Genomic DNA, 6,000 nt, shown 5'->3' on the forward strand with positions numbered 1-6,000 from the left:
GAATGTCTCCTTCCTGAGCGGTATGACAGCTGCATGGTCCCATGGTGTTTATACTTGCGCGTACTATTGTTTGTACAGATGAACGTGGTACCTTCAGGCGTTTGGAAATTGCTTCCAAGGATGAACCAGACTTGTGGAGGTCTACAATTTTTTGGCTGTCTTGGCTGATGTCTTTTGATTTTCCCATGATGTCAAGAAAAGAGGCACTGAGTTTCAAGGTAGGCCTTGAAATACATCCACAGGTACACCTCCAATTGACTCAAATTATGTCAATTAGCCTATCAGAAGCTTCTAAAGCCATGCCTGTTTGGCTCTGTCCGGGGGTATCGTCGAATGGGGCCACAGTGTCTCCCGACCCCTCCTGTCTCAGCCTCCAGTATTTATGCTGCAGTAGTGTATGTGTCGGGGGGCTAGGGTCAGTCTGTTATATCTGGAGTATTTCTCCTGTCGTATCCGGTGACCTGTGTGAATTTTAAGTATGCTCTCTAATTCTTTCTATCTTTCTCTCTTTCTTTCTCTCTCTTGGAGGACCTGAGCCCTAGGACACTGCCTCAGGACTACCTGGCCTGATGACTCCTTGCTGTCCCCAGTCCACCTGGCCGTGCTGCTGCTCCAGTTTCAACTGTTCTGCCTGCAGCCACGGAACCCTGACCTGTTCACCGGACGTGCTACCTGTCCCAGACCTGCTGTTTTCAACTCTCTAGAGACAGCAGGAGCGGTAGAGATACTCTGAATGATCGGCTATGAAAAGCCAACTGACATTTACTCCTGAGGTGCTGGCCTGTTGCACCCTCGACATCCACTGTGATTATTATTATTTGACCCTGCTGATCATCTATGAACATTTGAACATCTTGGCCATGTTCTGTTATAATCTCCACCTGGCACAGCCAGAAGAGGACTGGCCACCCCTCATAGCCTGGTTCCTCTCTAGGTTTCTTCATATGTTCTGGTCTTTCTAGGGAGTTTTTCCTAGCCACCGTGCTTCTACACCTGCATTGCTTGCTGTTTGGGGTTTTAGGCTGGGTTTCTGTACAGCACTTTGAGATATCAGCTGATGTAAGAAGGGCTTTATAAATAAATTTGATTTGATAACAGAATTTTCTGTAATTTTCCAAGCTGTTTAAAGGCACAGTCAACTTAGTGTATGAAAACTTCTGATCCACTGGAATTGTGAAACAGTGAAATAATCTGTCTGTAAACAATTGTTGGAAAAATAACTTGTGCCATGCACAATGTAAATGCCCTAACCGACTTGCCAAAACTGTAGTTTGTTAACAAGAAATTTGTGGAGTGGTTGAAAAACAAGTTTTAATGACTCCAACCTAAGTGTATGTAAACTTCCGACTTCACCTGTATATGCAGTGCATTTGTAAAGTATTCAGACCCTTTTACTCTTTCCACATTTTGTTACGTTACGACCTTATTCTAAAATGTTTTAAATAAATATTTTTCCTCCTTAATCTACATGCAATACCCCATAATAACAAAGTGAAAACAAGTTTTTATAAATTTTTGCAAAAAAACAAAATACAAAACAGAAATACCTTATTTACGTAAGTATTCAGACCCTTTGCTATGAGACTCGAAATTGAGTTCAGGTAAATCCTGTTTCCATTGATCATCCTTTCTACAACTTGATTGGAGTCCACCTGTGGTCAATTCAATTGATTGGACATGATTTGGAAAGTCACACACCTGTCTATATAAGGTCCCACAGTTGACAGTACATGTCAGAGCAAAAACCAAGCCATGATGTCGAAGGAATTGTCCGGAGGCCTCGGAGACAGGATTGCGTTCGAGGCACATATCTGGGGAAGAACACCAAAACATTTCTGCAGCATTGAAGGTCCCCAGGAACACCGTGACCTCCTCCATTCTTAAATGGAATGACTTTGGAACCACCATGACTTCCTAGAGCTGGCCGCCCGACCAAACTAAGCAATCGGGGGAGAAGGGCCTTGGTCAGGGAGGTGACCAAGAACCCGATGGTCACTCTGAAGGAGCTCCAGAGTTCCTTTATGGAGATGGGAGAATCTTCCAGAAGGACAACCATCTCTGCAGCACTCCACCAATCAGGCTTTTATGGTAGAGTGGCCAGACAGAAGCCACTCCTCAGTAAAGGCACATGACAGCCTGCTCGGAATTTGCCAAAATGCATTTAAAGACTCTCAGATGATGAGAAACAACATTCTCTGGTCGGATGAAACCAAGATTGAAAGCTTTGGCCTGTATGCCAAGCGTCACGCCTGGAGGAAACCTTGCACCATCCCTACGGTGAAGCATGGTGGTGGCAGCATCATGCTGTGGGGATGTTTTTCAGCGGCAGCGACTGGGAGACTAGTCAGGATCGACGGAAAGATGAAGTACAGAGAGATCCTTGATGAAAACCTGCTCTAGAGCGCTCAGGACCTCAGACTAGGGCAAAGGTACACCTTCCAACAGGATTAACAAGGACCTTAAACACACAGCCAAGACATCGCAGGAATGGCTTTGGGACAAGTCTGAATGTCCTTGAGGGTCCCAGCCATAGCCCGGACTTTAATTCGATCTAACATCTCTGGAGAGACCTGAAAATAGCTGTGCAGCGACACTCCCCATCCAACCTGACATATCTTGAGAAGATCTGCAGAGAAGAATGGGAGAACCTCCTCAAATACAGGTTTGCCAAGCTTGTAGCGTCATCAACTCAAATTGTATTTGTCACATATACTTGTATAAGAAGACTCAAGGCTGTAATCGCTGCCGGAGGTGCTTCAACAAAGTACTGAGTAAAGGATCTGAATACTTATGTAAATGTGATATTTCAGCTTTGTATTTTGAATAACTTAGCTAAAATTTCAACCCAAAAAAGTTTTTGCTTTGTCATTTTGGGTTATTGTTTATATATTGATGAGGGATTTTTTTTTTTTTAGAATAAGCCTGTAATGTAACAAAATGTGGAAAAGTCAAGGGGTATGAATACTTTCCGAATGCACTGTATATGATAGCAGATAAATGATGTGGGGAATATAAGCTTCCATCAACGTACCCTTTTCCTCAAGGATTCTATTTTAAACTTCTTTCTTTCTTCCCTGAGTTCATCTGTCAAAACTCACACTCATAAATTCTCTTTGCATAGTAAATACATGAATAATGCTGAATGATGTAGTGCAAATTGTACTTTATCGGAGGCCAGTTAGACTGGGACCAATAGGGAACTTTCATTATTCCTTTGAAGGGGGTACAGAGAGTACATTTCAGATAAATGACAGCTACAGTATACACTACCGTTCAAAAGTGTGGGGTCACTTAGAAATGTCCTTGTTTTGAAAAGAAAAGCACTTTTTTTTTGTCCATTTTTAAAATAACATTAAATTGATCAGAAATACAGTGTAGACATTTTTAATGTTGAAAATGACTATTGTAGCTGGAAACTGCAGATTTTTTAAAATGGAATATCTACATAGGCGTACAGAGGCCCATTATCAGCAACCATCACTACTGTGTTCCAATGGCACGTTGTGTTAGCTAATCCACGTTTATCATTTTAAAAGGCTAATTGATCATTAGAAAACCCTTTTGCAATTATGTTAACACAGCTGAAAACTGTTGTTCTTATTTAAAGAAGCAATAAAACTGTCCTTCTTTAGACTAGTTGAGTATCTGGAGCGTCAGCATTTGTAGGTTTGATTACAGGCTCAAAATGGCCAGAAACGAATAACTTTCTTCTGAGATTTAGAACAGTTCCTTATTATAAGGTGAAGGTCTCACCAGTCTCAACGTCAACAGTGAAGAGGCGACTTCGGGATTCTGGCCTTCTAGGCAGAGTTGCAAAGAGAAAGCCATATCTCAGACTGTCCAGAAAAAATAAAATATTAAGATGTGCAAAAGAACACAGACACTGGACAGAGGAACACTGAGAGTCGCCTCTCAGTGAAGAGCATCCCAGAGTCGCCTCTTCACTATTGACATTGAGACTGGTGTTTTGTGGGTACCATTTAATGAAGCTGCCAATTGAGGACTTGTGAGACATCTGTTTCTCAAACTAGATACTCTAATGTACTTGTCCTCTTGCTCAGTTGTGCACCGGGGCCTCCCACTCCTCTTTCTATTCTGGTTAGAGCCAGTTAGCGCTGTTCTGTGAAGGGAGTAGGACACCGTGTTGTATGAGATCTTCAGTTTCTTGGCAATTTCTCGCATGGAATAGCCTTAATTTCTAAGAACAACAATAGACTGACATGTTCCAGGTGAAAGTTCTTTGTTTCTGGCCGTTTTGAGCCTGTAATCGAACCCACAAATGCTGACGCTCCAGATACTCAACTTGCCTAAAGAAGGCTAGTTTTATTGCTTTTTTAATCAGCACAGCTGTTTTCAGCTGTGCTAACATAATTGCAAAGGGGTTTTCTAATGATCAATTAGCCTTTTAAAAGGATAAACTTGGATTAGCTAACACAACGTGCCGTTGTAACACAGGAGTGATGGTTGCTGATAATGGGCCTCTGTACGCCAATGTAGATATTCCATGAGAAATCAGCCGTTTCCAGCTACAATAGTCATTTACAACATTAACAATGTATGCACTGTATTTCTGATCAATTTGATGTTATTATAATGGACCAAAAATTTGTTTTTCTTTGAAAAACAAGGACATTTCTAAGTGTCCCCAAACTGTTGAATGGTAGTGTATGTGTGTACAGTCATTCACTCCTTACTTCCAAAAACTGAACAGAAGTTAGAAGTCCTTTGCCATGGAAAACATTGGGCAGTAATAATACTACTGATACTACTCTACACTTTGCAACACAACACAAGCTGACATACTGTTTTACGAAATTACTGAGCCACAGTATCAAAATAGCATAATAACTAAGTTGATTAAATATATGGTCTAACAAAAAGATGTTGCTTAATTTCATTCTGGAATCCGGTGGACCTATTTCGAGGACCATTTTCACTGAGACCCCTCTGTATGTAAGTGGTTGATTCGTCAGTGGGGGTGAAAGCAGGCCCCAAGTGTGACAGGATAATGGATGCGACCATTCACAGCACCCTGCAATTATGTGGAGGTAGATGGAGAGAGAGGGCCAGGGGGGCTTTCAGGCTGATGTCAGACAGACAGGCAGGCAGGCAGGCAGGCAGGCACAGACAGACAGACAGACAGACATGCAGACTCTATCTGGAGCATTAGCTTATATAACAATGAGTGTCTCTCCCAAAATGAGTCATCTTGCTGAAGCACTGTTGAGATGACAGGAGAGAGTGGCGGAGCACCCTCGACCTGCTCCCCGCCCATCACCAGGTGCCTGCTACTCTCTCCGTCCTCTGACTCCCAGCATCACCTAACCCCTCTGACTGTTGTGGTTACCACAGAAACGACCGGGAGTGGCATTGTTTTGTTGCACAGGTGATTTCCCCCCCCCCCCCATTCTTTCACCATCCTCGTTTACGCCCCCCTCCTTGTCCCACCACAACAGTGCCCACTCAATAAGTTCTGGGACAAGATGAGTGGACTTGCTACAAGTGTCCCTATTTGTGGTAGTTACTGTAAATGATGAAGCATAGCAATATTTAGAATTCGCTGAATGTTCCTCTGCAGATACAACAACAACAACCCACCCCTCCTTTCTAAAGTCCAACACCTACAAGAGACTGTTTCATTTTACTTCAATGTATGACAGTACTAACACCAATTCCCTTATGTCACCTATGGCCCGTAGATAGGCACAGGTTTGTAGACTTTCTCTTCTCCAAACCTATTGTGGAGTCTGTTTTAATTTTAAGTGAGTCACCTCTCTGTTGTTATGCATTTGTAAAAAAACTCCAGGTACGATCTGTCTTTCCCCTTATAATAAGGAACTGTCCTAAATCTCTTTAATTTCACCCCCAAAAAGCAGTGGCCCTCAAAATGCAATCCCGAAGATAGTTATCAATGACAGTTCCTACTCAACATGCAATTATAGAGATCACCATCCCCTTAGCTATTCAAACAGATGTACCACTATAATTACAACATTATCT

The sequence above is a fragment of the Salvelinus fontinalis genome, chromosome 3 (assembly GCF_029448725.1).
Source record: "Salvelinus fontinalis isolate EN_2023a chromosome 3, ASM2944872v1, whole genome shotgun sequence".
NCBI classification, from domain to species: domain Eukaryota; kingdom Metazoa; phylum Chordata; class Actinopteri; order Salmoniformes; family Salmonidae; genus Salvelinus; species Salvelinus fontinalis.